This window comes from Colossoma macropomum, unplaced genomic scaffold (assembly GCF_904425465.1).
Source record: "Colossoma macropomum unplaced genomic scaffold, Colossoma_macropomum, whole genome shotgun sequence".
In the NCBI taxonomy this organism is placed as follows: Eukaryota; Metazoa; Chordata; class Actinopteri; order Characiformes; family Serrasalmidae; genus Colossoma; species Colossoma macropomum.
This window is the reverse complement of record NW_023494793.1, coordinates 36,185,173-36,200,364: the sequence shown is the minus strand read 5'-3', so window position 1 is coordinate 36,200,364 and position 15,192 is coordinate 36,185,173. Positions and strand designations below refer to the sequence as shown.

The 15,192-nt window shown below is 40.2% G+C and overlaps 1 protein-coding gene across 1 annotated transcript in view; it reads right to left on the bottom strand.

Moving 5' to 3' along the window:
* med27 (mediator complex subunit 27) overlaps positions 1–15,192 on the bottom strand; it is a 110,121-nt gene that overhangs the window by 33,289 nt on the left and 61,640 nt on the right. The window lies entirely within an intron of this gene.

Sequence of the window (15,192 nt, the reverse complement as noted above, 5' to 3'; positions counted from 1 at the left end):
TTAACTGCAATGTATATCATGCAATGTATAACTAAATATTTGTTAGATCAATATGGCTAAGACCAAAAAACATTTGCTGTCTGACGCCTACAGTAGTGTGCAAAAGTCTGAACAGACACTTTTAACATCAGCTATTGTGCCAACTTCTTTCATTTCTTAGCAATGTTGAAGCCATTTCACACCAAACATGACAAGACTCAACAACGCAAAAATGCAAATCATTAAAATTGTATTTTTTTACCAACAGAACTACACGCCCTGGATATGATGCACATTTTTGTTTTGGAAGTGTGCCATGTTTGTGCCCTGAAAAAAAAACAAACGGGCAGAATATTTATGAAAAAGATATTCCTTGATTCTCACAAAAAACAGGCCAACTGTGACACTGTATGAAATGCTCTCTGCTCAGGGAAAACAAAAGGAGACAAAGCTTTTTTGTCACCAAGCCAATGTCTATGATAGTCGAAGAAAGTCTGCAAAAATCAGTAACATCTTAATTGGAGTGGTCCTTTGTAGATGATTAATAAGCTCTTAACAGATTAACACATCAACCACATATCAGTGAAGTAGCAGTAGTGAAGCATCTGAATACACTGAAGTAAATATCTTGTAGATGCTCTGTTGATACATTACTTACATTAAGTAGATGTATTGTTAATATGTTACTTCCATTACTCAAAACCTAACCTTACCCAAACCCTCACCCTAACCCTGGCCCTAATCTTAACCCTAAACTTAACCTCAGCCCAAAAACTAAACCTAACCCTAACCCTGGCCCTAATCCTAACCCTCACCTTAACCTCAACCCAGTTCCTAATCCTAACCCTCATATGTTTTTGACGTTACTGAGAGTCTGTTGAGTGTTTGTTTAATCTAAGAGGACCACTCAGAATAAAGTGTCACCCAAAAATCAAACAGAGGATTAAATAATGCTGCAAAAAAATGTTGTGGACCAAATAATCAATTTTTCTGTGCTAGATCCTCACTTATACATGTGCTATTATAAACCGTGCTTGGTGTGTAAAAGCCTTTAGCCTCACAGAGTAAGAGCTCCAGACCAAACTCAAACCATGTCTTGACTGACTGATCACATTTGGGGTAAAGGGGGAAACTGAGTAAATTAAAGGTTCAACCTTTAAAGACTGAAGTGTTTGGAGAAAAGCTTCTAAACCGTTCCAGGGCAAGTGGATAAGAACCCTGTCTGCTTTCTAACCTCCAGTATTCTGCACAGATACTTCCCAAAACCCTTGTGCCTGCTGCAAAGCATTAAAAATCGGGAAAGGCTTCAGTCGGGCCTTCGGAGTTAAGCTAGACACAAACCTCAGTGCAATACTCCCTGCGCACCTGCGCGTGTGTGTGTGTGTTGTAGGAGGACAAGGAGACGAGAGGGGGATCTTTAAGCCCCTCTGCTTTCTTTGTCAAAGCTGTTCAAACAGCAACACCTTTGCTCGAACAAAACAGCAGTGCTTATTGTTTGAGCCGCTGCGTGTGAATTATTAACGTGGCTGTGAGGAGGCAGAGCCGCAGAGCGCTGACTGACACTTCTCTCAATATCACCATTCTCTCCAGCGCTTGAGGAAGAGGCTCTTTGACCTCACCACTGACTGAGAGGAGCAGGGAGAGAGGGGCGCAGCAGGGGGGCAGCACAGGAGGAAGGCGGACGGGAATCTGCCCAAAGAGGGCCTGGAAGAGAGGAGCACAATGAAGAGCAGCAGGATAAAGTTCAGCTCACATAATACGAGTTCTGGAGCTTAACTAGAACACACTCTCAAACAGGAACACACACACACACACACACACACACATTCATTTTGATACCTTCTCAGGGTATTGAGTCACACATATTTTTCATAAGTATAATGCATACAAAAAAGGGCAAAAATCAGAGACCACCATTTATTTATTAGTCAAAATGGCAGTTAAGTACAAAGTTATTCATTTTTAATGAGATATTTTGGAGTAGATTAGAAATAAGATAATCCAATTGTATATGGAAGGTGAATGTCAAAGAAAAATTAGTGGAAAGTTCCAAAATTTATTCAAATATACAGAGAAAATGGGCTTCTAACCACTGTTACAACCTGCTAGAATCGCCAAAACTGTCCCCATCAGAATATCAGATCTTAACCCCCTAAATGGCTAGTTTCCACCAGCTGGCCCAAAATTTTATGACACATTTCTATAACCTAAGAATAGCTCAGCCAATTTGCATTGACGGTATGAGGCTGAAATAATGTGTAGCTGCCCAGAAGCCCTCACTGAGAAAAAAAGGCCAAAAACGTCTAAAACTCAACACCTGGAAGAACAGCCTGTCCACACCAACATAGAGAGGGATGCTGTAGTAGGTTTGCAGTGCATTAACCTCTCATTACTAAGACAAATGCACATTTGAGAGTTTGGTGGAGTGGAAACTCCAAGTACTGGTCTACAGAGATGTGGAAACCAGAGATATGGTCAGATGGACCCTGTTCTCCAAAAGTGGGCGAGTGCATGTGCAGCGTATACCAAGAGAGCGATACATGCCTGAATGCTCGACCCCTACAGTGAGGTGGTCCGTTGGCTCTGTTATGCTGTGGGGGACACTTTATTGGCACGGTTTGGGTCCACTTGTCCCCTTATAGGGGTCACTGCAAATCAATTCAAATTATTCTGACTGATCATCTTCATCCTGCGATGAAACATTTCTATCCTGATGGACTTTCCAGAATGACGATGCCCCCATTCACAGGGCATTAGGAGTCACTGAATGGGTGGAATATGAAAATGATAGAAGTGATATGTTATGTCCCGCACAGTCGGTGTTCCTCCCTTCAGTACAGTTCCAGAGTTATAGAATCCATGGCAAGACAAAATGAAGCTGTTCTGGTGGCTTATGGTGGCCCAGCATCTCACTAACATACTTTATGTCATCCATCTGTATGCCAGTAATAAGTAATACGAATTTTGCATAATATGAATATAAATTCATGAATTTTAAGTAATATAATTTTGTCATTTCTAAGCCTAATGCTAATCCTAACCCTCACCTTAACCTCAGTAACCAAAAAGAGATGTTTTACCCTTTCAGTTAAAAAAAAATGAAACACAGATTTTGTATAAAGCACTTTACACACATAAACACATCAGCTCACACACACAAACACAGGGAGGAGGTAATGTTTAAATATTAGAATTATTATAAATAACCCAGTTTCAATACATTTCATGTATTTTTCTGGAAAAACAAACTCAGTAATCCAATTTGGATTATAATAATAACAACATCATCTTCACACAGCTTCCAGCACAGTGCCGAATGGGCAGGACTCTGTTACGTTTGTTAAGGAGGCCTCACTTCAGGCCCAATCATACCCAGCCTTCACCAGCGTTTGGCTTGATGGATTGCTCTGAAGTCGGGGAAGAAAAGCAAACAGATAACTGAAGAGCACGGACAGAAAATCTAATGACGCTCCGTGCATACATGAATAAATACATTAAGGAGAAATTATTTGGTTTGTCTTTGGGAAAAAAAAAGCTGCTCCACTGACAAAAAAGAAAAAAAAAGCATGTCACTGTCTCAGACTGGCAAGTCTAATTATTGAAGAAGAACCTGCAAAAGCATTTCACAGAAAACAGCATTTGGAGAAAGATCTGGCCTCAATTAGTGAGACGCTAGAGAATCCCCCAAAGGAACGCCTCATTACTGCGCGCAGACTGGCCGCCCGAATAAACCTTAACGGCACGTTAATGGTCACTGGGTGGAAAGGTGATAATAGAAGAAAACTGCATCCGCTGCAACTCCGTCAAAACATCATCACTACACGGCTATTCGCTTCCAAAGATTCCAGCAGAACACCTCGCATATCAGTGATGCTTCACTTACATGAAATTAGAGGGATAATAAGAAAGGAAAGAATATTATCCAGTATTGTCCAGAATTGTGATGACGGCAACTTTGCAGTAATCTTGAATAGATTCAAAGCTGAAAAAACAAGAAAAGCTTTGTCAGCCCATCCAATGATAACCACACAGTGGAACCAGAGGTGTAAAAAACACATTGATCTCAAATTTTCTGATCACTTTTTACAATTAATTACAATATTCAACAAAGTATCTGTTTGCAGGCTTTTTTGTAGCAGCGTAAAAATGTAAACAGCTCCTCCAGTCCCATCTGTGTATTTTCATTGATTTTTTTTTTTTAAGATAATTCTGTATCCTAGCAAATTTTCAAACTTAGTCACTGTGAAACCTGAGGTTTTGTGACGCACTGAATCATTTTCTAAGGATCTGTAATCAAACTGAATCAGAGATTTACAGCACTAAGTGGTTCCTACTGGGCCTCAGTGTGACATACAAGGCAGAGCCTGGGTTTCCTAGAAAACACAGCACGAATGACCGAGACACATTGTACTCATAAATAACACTTTAGCAAAAAAGGCTCAAAGCCCAACAATAAACACAATACTATAGCAAAATGTACACAAATGTAAGCAGTGCAAAAGAATGCAGCCCTAAATAAATGAACAAATTCAAAATTACACCAACATATACGCAATATCTGTACAGTCCTATACAAAAGTCAGAGACCAGCCTTCATTTATTTCATTACCAGTCAAAACAGCCACTAAATAACACTAAAAATGTTAAATATTCATTTTTCAGGAGATATTTCTGAGGTGAGGTGAAGGGAAAGTCAAAAGAAAATACATGAAAAAACAGTAAAAAAAATAAATAAATAAAAAAAATAAAAAAATCTTGGGACTCCTAACAACCATGCAAGACCTGGTAGACCACCGAAACTGCCCTTAGATAAACAGTACTTAAAGCTTTCATCTCTGAGAGATAGCTGCTGGTGTTCTCAGAACAATAGACTGGCCACCCCAGAGTCCAGAGAAAATTTAACCAACTTCTAAGACTGAACTTTGGAGATGTGGAAAAATATCCCTGCAGATTTCTTTGAAAAACTGAAAGCAAGTCTGCTGAAAAGAATGGAAGCTGCAATAAAGGCAAAGAGTGGACACAGTAAATACTGAAACACAGAAAATCTGATCTTTAGTTGTTCAGACTTCTGTGTGATTTTCTGTTTATTATGTATTCAGATCTTTTTTTTCCCCGACACTGAAAAATTAATAGCTTGGATTAAATGAGCACTTGGACTATAAATGAGGGGTAGTGTGTAAAGCGTAACAGCAGCAGAGCACAGTCCAAGTGATATGCAGACCACCACAGATCTCAGCATAACATATTATGCTAATGAACAGTCTAACTATGGCTATGCTTTGCCATTCTGTTACGGTCGTGGTCATTACATCAGCGCAACCTGCTAACGAGGGCAACACAGCAAATTACACAACATTCCCCTTATATACTCTTCACTCCACGACTCCACTGAAACGCAGGGAAACGAGGAGTCCTATGAGGTGATCAGTCATGTTCAAAAGGAAAGGAGGAGGGGAAAAAAAAGAACTCCGACAGAAAGACCCATTCATATTTGGCGAGGCCTTGCTCTGCGCGCCCTGCCTGCTGCAAGGTTTGCTTATTAAATTGGTGGCTGTCGGAGCAGCTCGGAGCCTGGCCTCTGCTCTCCTCTGCCGGCTGACAGCGGCCCTCGAAGCTGCCATCCATTACTGCCCACAGCCTCCGAAGAGAGAAGTCTGACCAACAAAAATTGAAATATTATTTTTTTCACAGCAGGGATGAAGCGTACAGGGCAGACGTGAGAGAAACTAACACCTACGAGACGGTTCTGGTCGCTCACCACTGGGATTTCTGCACTTTACATGTGAAACGTTACTTTCGCTCAATGTAATCTGTACATTGTCTGAAATTTTATTAATTTTCGTGGCTTTGTTAATAAAGTACAATAAAAATACTTTTCCCCACCCCTTTGTTCAAAGAATAGTCCCTATTTTTTTGGCTGATGATGCCGATAAACATGTCGAAGCTTCAGATGAGCTCATTATCAGCCAAATTATATCAGTCGGGCCCTAATTGTAACTTTCCTGGTCATCCTATACACGTTATGAAATGACAACCTCTTTATCTGGACGGTCCATGATTACCACTCAAGGACTGCTTATCAGGTTGCCACAATTATCTATTATCATGCTCAGGTCTGTTTTCTTGTGCACTACTCAGATTCTTATACATAATACAGTCCGTCTCCTACTGTCTTGTCCGACATACATGTACAGCAGTGTGCAAAAGACAACACTTTTGTTTATTCAAATTCCAGTCTAACAGCCATTAAGTACAAGTTTTTAACTTTCCAGTATCAGAAAAAAGCAGGAAACATACATTTAACAGATAACGACACAGACGCCTCTAACATTAAGTGTAATATCAAATCTAGCAGTATTTAATTTGTCCACTCATTACTTCTGTGGACTCTACTGCCACTTTAACTCATCCTTCCGATCTTAAAACCACTGAGATGCAGCTGTGCCCTCCCAAAAAAAGATGTTCCCAAAGCTCACACTGACAGTGTTCCCCTTCAAAGAGACACTAACATTCACACAAGTAACTACCCAAACACACCTCAGCTGCCTTGAACGTTTCTTGGTCATTTGTGTCTAAAATAGCTGAAGGAGATATTTAGATGTACGATAAGCGCAAGAGTGCAAAAAAAATTATTAAAGCCTCTAAAGAAAATGTGACTGTTAATAATCATGAAAGACCTGGAAGACTAAAACTGTCACTATCAGATAAACAGGACTTAAAGCTTTATTTTTGGGAGAAAATCAAGCTCCACTTTGCTTCAGATCTGAAAAAATCCACAGGTGTTTCTGTCCATCCTTCCACTGTGAGAAGACAACTCAGCGCTATGAGTCTGAAAGGATGAGTAGATGTGAGGAAGCCGTGAGTGAGAAAAGGAAACAGACAAAAAAGAAGAGTCCACTAAAACAGAAACTGATACGCACACTAAGGATTTATGCACATAAGTGTCTAAATTTGTACTTGGGATCATTTGGTTGGTGAGAAGCAGAAAATGTAACCAAGTTCTAAGACTGAACTTTGGAGGTATGGAAGAATATCCCTGCAGATTTCTCCCTGCAGAGTCTGCTGAAAAGAATGGAAGCCGTGATAAAGGTAGAGAGTGAACACACTGAATACTGAAAATAACATTATGTTCAGCAGCTGAAGCTTCTGTGTAATGTTCTGTTAAATATCTGCTTTTTCTGCCGACACAGGAAAATGAATAACTTACACTTTAATTGTAAATGAAATAAATTACAGGGTCTCTGAATTTACTAACAGTACTGGATAATAGACACGTACAGTGATACCACATAACGTTAATCATAAGAGGGGAAGAGGAGGATGGGTACTTTTTCACCTTTTTCTTATTGTCAGGATTGTTGTGCTTTTAAACTTTTGCTCTATTGTGTTTTTACTGCACTTAATTGTCATATTTAATTCCAAAATATGCAGCCTGTGTTTTGGTCACTTGTACTGTGTATCCTGCAAACTTTATATCTCATGCTTTTATTGTATTGAGGCCCTAAAGAAATGCTGTTTAATGTAATTGTAAACTTGGATACTTTGACCATTCAACATAAAATAATCAACAGTAAACTGCAACTAGTGTTTTCAAATGTTGCTTTACGAATTTTTCATAGGACAGCAATGACATGGATGAGATCACAAAGTTCTTCTTGACTCTCTTGACACAGAAACAAGGGCCTGACTGTATTTCGTTAAAGGCAGATCCCCCCACTACGCTCTGGAGATCGATGGCACAAAAACAGACCGGGAACGGCAAGTCTTTCTCCGGACAGCAAGCTAAACGCTCATGCAGAGCCTTCGGGGTATCGATACGCATCCACTGACTTAAAATTCAACTCATCACTCGCATGCAGTCATGTGCTCGTGCTCAGAAGGACTCGTTGCATGTCAGCATCTATGGATTTCCCATTGATCTGTTCCTTAATGCATTCTAAAGAGAACGAGAGTCTCTGGGGTGATGTGTGTGTGTGTGTGTGTGTGTGTGTGACAAATCTTGTCATTCTCTTTGCTCAAGCAGAGCACTTGAGCGCTTCACAAACATGATGCATCTTTACTGGCCAAACTTCAGCTCGTATGGAGCCATCTTGGGCTCCTTCCATGGATCAAAGGTCAGATTAAGTACAGTTGAGCTCCTTGAGCTGAACTTCACATTTTCCACCTCCTGGATTTGAACATATGGTGAAGCATTCCAATTAAATCCAAATGTTTTGATACATGATTCAAGGTATGTTTTTCATAATCAATACATTCTGATCTAAAGGCTTATGGGTAAGTGCTTGACATTTGTTTTTAAGACAAAATATAAATAGTAAGGTTGAATTATATATGATTTATATATGATAATAAGGTTGATTATATATGATTTTTTTCAAAACAAAAACATTAAAAATGAACTGCCTCAAAAGTGTGCAAAGTTGCATCATGACAAAGAGAGGCTACTCTGAAGAATCTAAAATATAAGTGAGAACTAAATTTTGACATGAATTGAAAATGCTTGTTTCTCCTTACAATGTTGTGCTAATTTCATGGTGAATGGACCAAAATAAATTCGTAAGCACAACTTTTCTTTATCTCGAGAAAAATAACACATATTTTAATGTTTCAATGTATTTCTATACTGATGCGCTTTTAAACTTATCTTATGTGACTATAAACCAGCTCAGTCTGGTTTGAGCTGAGTCAGACACTAAAGAGTTAACTCACCTGTAAGACAGTGTTTTGAGCAGATATGAGGGTTCAGTTTCAGGAACTGAATTTCAGAAACAAGACAAAATTGTCTTACTTATTTCAGACTGGACTTAACTATGTCCTGGAGAAGAAAATGAGATGAAAGAGATCTCTTTTAGAGTATTTCTCTCCTCCAGGTGGTTCGGCACACTGGAGTTCAAACGTTTGGAATCAAGGTTTATAGAAGTTTTCAATAAAATCAGCTCGGTCACTAATAAGTGTATAAAACTGTTCAAATAAGTTTGTGCTTCACAGGTTTCAGATAATTAGTAGAACACAAATAAGTCAGAAATAAAAATTATTATTACTGCATATAAAAAACAAACAATATGGCAAGTGATTCCAAACTTCCGTATGCTACGTATGAAATGCTATGTATGAAAAGGTAATGATTAAAGTAATGATCAAATCTCAATACTTTGGAATATTTAAATACTGTACATAAAATAACAATTATTAATATGGCAAGTGATTCCAAACCTTGGTTGCTAATAAAAGTATATTTTTGTCCCAAAAAAAACACCAAAATGTATTTTGTACCTTCATAACGGCAACTTTCCAGGAAAACAACTTTGTTTACTGTTAAGTTGAAAAAAAAAATGAAGATAATTTTTTTTTCCGGATTTTTCCGAAATTTACGTCAAATTTCAAGTCATTTCCAATAGTTAATAGGACTCCATGAAGCTGAAATTAAAAATAAAGAAACGTTAGATGTGTCCATGATGAACAGAGGCGTAGAAGTTTCTAAAATAACAGCGAAAGCTGTATTGACAATTAAGTAACAATAAAACTAACATTCACAGTTCATCATATTTCAGAAGTGGAGATGAAATCTCACGGCAGATAGCGACAAAAAAATGAAGGTAAACAGGTCAGTTCAGTATTTTATTGATCATTCTATTCAATTCCTGTTTACAGCATTCCTGAAATACTGAAAATACCTGTTGGTGAATAGTCTGTAATATTGTACACTGTTTTTGTCATTACTATATGAGAAATAACAAACATAGTCAGCATGGCAAGTGATTCCAAACTTTTCAATGCTACTGTCCATCACAGATGGAACGCTTTTCTGGACAGGTGCTGGCCAGTGACACGTCCTGCGTGTCCAAAGGTGCTGTACCGCATTATTAACTCAGCCTGGTAGAGACTGATGGTCAGTTAAGTACGGTTTCTTTTAAAAAGTGAGCTTGTTTGTATGTTCCCTCTGCGGGGCTGATTGAAGCCGTGCTGTGTGCTGTCACTGCAGAACGCTTCTGAACACCAGGCGGGGGGGCATGGAGAACTTCAGAGGGAGGGTTCGCTTTTTTTCCCTTTATTTTGTTCCTTCCGTCACACGCTGAGTTCTTCTTTACTTTGTCTTGTTGCTTCACCACCTAAAGATTCCAACAAGAAATTGGCTTGTGCAAAACAAATAACAGCAAAACTACGGCCATCTGCTCCGCTATCTGAGCAGTGCGTGCGCACGAACGTGAGCACACGCACACAAGCAGACGTGACGGGAGCGCACTCATGTGCTCACATACATCCATAATTGGAGGCATGAGTAAACACATGTTAAGCATGTGTGCGCACATACACGCACACACGCCCCCCCACACACGCAGACTCTTCAGTCTTCTGGCACAAACGACGGCTTTCTAATGTCAGTTCAGCTCTTCAGAAATCAAGTGCTGCGCGTCACGACATCAAGTTCAAGAAATTTGCAAAAAAAGAAAAAAAGTATCTCGTAAATTATGTAAGGAACAGGCCTATTTCACCGATTTTCAACATCAACTCCAGCCTGTCTCACCCAGGCTCACAGAGATAGCAGCATGCAAAAGCAGTTTTCTGACATCTGCTCTTCATAAGGCAGGACATGGTGGCGTATGATGTAATCTAGAGGCATTTTAAATGGGGATGCACCGATATGGGAGTTGTGGGCCGATGCCAATATCTGATATTTTTCGTCTACATATCTGCTGATGCTGATACAGAAACGCTTAAACATTTACACAATGTAGAAAGTGAACTAAATCTACCTCGATCAGCATTATAGAGAAATCCAACATCTACTTGTAGACAGTTACAGATACCTGAAAATAAATAAAACGCAGATATTTTAGCCAAGTAGCTCAGCGTCACCTACACATTATGGAGTACAATAAAGACAAATATTGTTTTTAAATGTTGGTCAAATCTAAACATCTGTCAGATGCCAACATTTTTTAAAAGTCAATATTTGCGATATCTGCAGATATTGATATGATTCCGATATCATCGTTCAGGTTGCGTCATCAAACTTTCGTATGCTACTGCAAAACCACGATGGTTGAAGAAAAATGCATAAAAGTCCTGTACAACTTCATAGGTTTCAAATAATTAGTAGGAATAGAAAGAACGAACATCTAATGTGTTTAGAATGATGAGCGAAGCCACAGAAGATTCTAAAAAATTCCAAAGTAATGATCAAATCTCAAGGCAAAAAATGTATGTAAACATGTAATTACAGTATATCATTTATCATTATATTCATTCTACTACTGTTACACTAATTCATGTATAAAGTCAACAAATTTAGCATTTTCTCTTGAGAGTCTAAAAATATTACCAAAAAACACTTTCTCTGGCTGCTAGCATCTAGGCTAGTAGAGCTAGCATTATAAGTAGCTAACATTACATTGGCAAACCCTTTAAAAAGTGAATTCTAAAAACAGTGGTTGACACATCTGAACACTTCCATTTACATCTTATTGCTTTTTGTATTTATAAGATCAGTGACACTTCTCAGTGAATGTGCTGTATGTGGCCAATGATGCTGCTTCATTTAATTTATTTAACCCTCACCTACTGTTTGTCTGGGGCGACGATGCTCATGCATGCACATTTCAACAATAGTATCAGTCAGTCACTCGGTCAGTCAGTGACTCTCATATGCTGGCCTGGTTCAGCAATAATATCCATGAATGTAACAAATCAATATGAATGAATTTCGAAGTGCAACGATATGAATGAATGTAACCTTCACACTAATATAACACAGTCAAGACTAAACCCTCTAACAGTGACCTGACCGTATGAACTCAGGCATTCGTAGATAAAAGAGGACGTCACACAAGAAGCTGCTGCAAATAACATCTCAATCCAAGAGCATTCAGCACCACCAATTCTGCAATCAAACCTATTGATGTCGAAGCTGTACAAAGGCTTAATTTGTACATTTTTCTACTGTTTGAGACTGAATTGCTGGGTAAAATGTTATTCTGAATATTTATTTATTTGAATACGACCCTCATTTGTGTATCAAGTGCCCTTGAATCTCAGCCAATAAAGGCAAAAACTGCTTAAAAATAAGTAAGAGTCTACCCTGATGGCAATGATGCTTAATTCCCTGAACCTCTTTTTTTTTTTTTAAATAAAAACGAGTTTTAAGAGAATTGCAAAATCTTCAATTAAACTCTTAAATTTAGTCCATCTGTGAGATTCCACATTGCAAAATAATCCTAAACAAAATAAAACTTAAAGCAAAAAACACAAGACTAACTGGAAGTAACCTTGGCGAATAACGTTCCTCTAAAAAAGACAGGACTCCTGAATATATTAGATGTTCGTGAAGGTTCAGGATTGATCAAAGGCTGAATTTTATGAAGAGGCAGGCTTAAATATATGCACCAGACGAGACCAAGGCAGTCAACGCTACAGAGCATAAACACACAGGGAATAATAAACCTCGAAAACTTTAATGCATAGTACAACTGCCCCAAATGGTTTTAACCACAACAGATTCATTCCTATTAACAGAATCACCCCAAACAATCCTAATTACAGCATCACTTCACCCAGACAACTTTACCCACAGTACAGAACTGCTGTGAAAGCCTGTACTTCCACTACAGCGACCCCGAAAGCATCTATATAACTACAGCCCAGTGTCAATTAAATCACGTCTACTTCCACAGCTCGGCAGTGGAGAATTTTCTCTAGAAACTCTGAAGTTCAATGTAAACCATTCCTCCAAAACGCTATACATATACCATCTATCCGCATGGCGTGAGTGTGAAGCCAATTATTAATGTCAACAGCTATTCTAGGAAATCGCTTTTCTGCAGCCGTCCTCTGGGGACTGGGACTAAAAGTGAGGTGCTGGTGCGGGGCCAGCGTGCAATCCGCGCCGAGGAGAAAAGAAGTTCTCTGGGAGAGAGAGAGCACTAAACTTTGGGGCGTCCTGGAGCGGTTCATTAGCCGAGTGAAAGTGCACTCCCAGGCGGAGCGGAGCGCCATGGCGGCAGATGGTGCTTTTTATTTGGAGCGAGAGTGGGCAGCCGAGAGGGAGGGGAAGGGGGGGGAGAGGAAAGGAACGGCACAGAAAAACACCGAGCCGGCAAGAGAAGACGAAATCGTTTCTAAGCAACAAGTGAGCGCTGTCTCCGTCCGCCGAATCAGCTGCGAAGCGCCAAACAGGAAGCAAGAGACGCCAAGTGGGGATGCGACTGACCCCAGGACGCTCAAAGAAACTGCTGGCCAAATGTGGTTTGTCATGACTAAAAAGAAGAGACGCATCCATCTGCAGACACGGAGAAAAGCTTTAATCGGCTCTGAAATTTTAAACTCCAAAACAGCCTCTGAACAGTCTCTGTCCAAGTCTGACTCGAACAAACACATTAACTTGAGCTTGAATCCAACTGTGGCCTTGCAAAATCAAGTCTAACCTTACTGTAGGCTAATAAAATTCCAACTGAACCCACAGGCAGCCTGACAAAACGCCAACTGAAACAGTGTAGCCTAACAAAATCGTCTGAATCCGACTGTAGCATTAAAATTCTGTCTGAACTCGACTGCAGCCCGAAAAAAGTCTGAACTCGATTTCAGCCTGAAAAAAAATGTCTGAACTTGATTTCAGCCTGAAAAAAAAGTCTGAACTCGATTTCAGCCTGATAGAACTGCATCCCTAATCTGACTGAAACCTGACAAAATTTTGTCTGAACCCGACCGCAGCCAACACAATTGTCACAACTCGACCACAGCCGACAAAGTTCTGTCAGAAACCGACCACAGCCAACAAAGTTCTGTCAGGACCCGAACGCAGCCCAAAAAGTTCTGTCAGAAACCGACCGCAGCCAACTAGGTTCTATCAGAAACCGACCGCAGCCCGACAAAGTTCTGTCAGAAACTGACCGCAGCCAAAAAAGTTCTGTCAGAAACCGACCGCAGCCAACAAAGTTCTGTCAGAAACCGACCGCAGCCAAAAAAGTTCTGTCAGAACCTGACCGCAGCCAACAAAGTTCTGTCAGAAACTGACCGCAGCCAACAAAGTTCTGTCAGAAACCGACCGCAGCCGACAAAGTTCTGTCAGAAACCGACCGCAGTCCTACAAAGTTCTGTCAGAACCCGACCGCAGCCGACAAAGTTCTATCAGAAACAGCCCGACAAAGTTTTGTCAGAAACCGACCGCAGCCCTACAAAGTTCTGTCAGAACCCGACCGCAGCCAACAAAGTTGTCAGAAACCGACCGCAGCCAACAAAGTTCTATCAGAACCCGAACGCAGCCCGACAAAGTTCTGTCAGAAACCGACCGCAGCCGACAAAGTTCTATCAGAAACCAACCGCAGCCAACAAAGTTCTGTCAGAAACCGACCGCAGCCAACAAAGTTCTATCGGAACCCGACCGCAGCCGACAAAGTTCTGTCAGAAACCGACCGCAGCCAACGAAGTTCTATCGGAACCCGACCGCAGCCGACAAAGTTCTGTCAGAAACCGACCGCAGCCAACAAAGTTCTATCAGAACCCGAACGCAGCCGACAAAGTTCTATCAGAAACCAACCGCAGCCAACAAAGTTCTGTCAGAAACCGACCGCAGCCAACAAAGTTCTATCGGAACCCGACCGCAGCCGACAAAGTTCTGTCAGAAACCGACCGCAGCCAACAAAGTTCTATCAGAACCCGAACGCAGCCCGACAAAGTTCTGTCAGAACCCGACCGCAGCCGACAAAGTTCTGTCTGAACTCAACTGCAGCCTAAAAAAATCCCAACTGTAGGTCAGCAATGCCACTTTTTAAAGACACTTCAATTCTTTTAAAGAAATATTTGAACATAAATCTTAAAGTCTTAAACTTCATTAAAGTACTACCTTTCTCATTGCATTTATTTTTCATTCTTGTTTTTTCTGCCATTTTGTAAGTGAGGGCATGGTTTTAATTTATCACAAGCACTTTGATTTGCTATTTGTATGAAAGGAGCATTGTATATAATATTACTCCATGCGCAGTGGAGAAAACAGTGTTGTGCAATGCTTTGCTGTGTGTTGCTTGAGCTACTATTGATCTGTATTAGAAGGACTTTGCCCTCTGTATTTCATGCTGATGTGCCATATCTTTTGGAAGCTGTTTTGAAGCCCATCACGGTATAGCTGCTGAAACAGCTGGGTGTGAGCATGAGCCACTCAGCATTTGTCTATCTGAGCACTATCAATGCCATCTCTGGCCTCCCAGTATGGCCACCTCA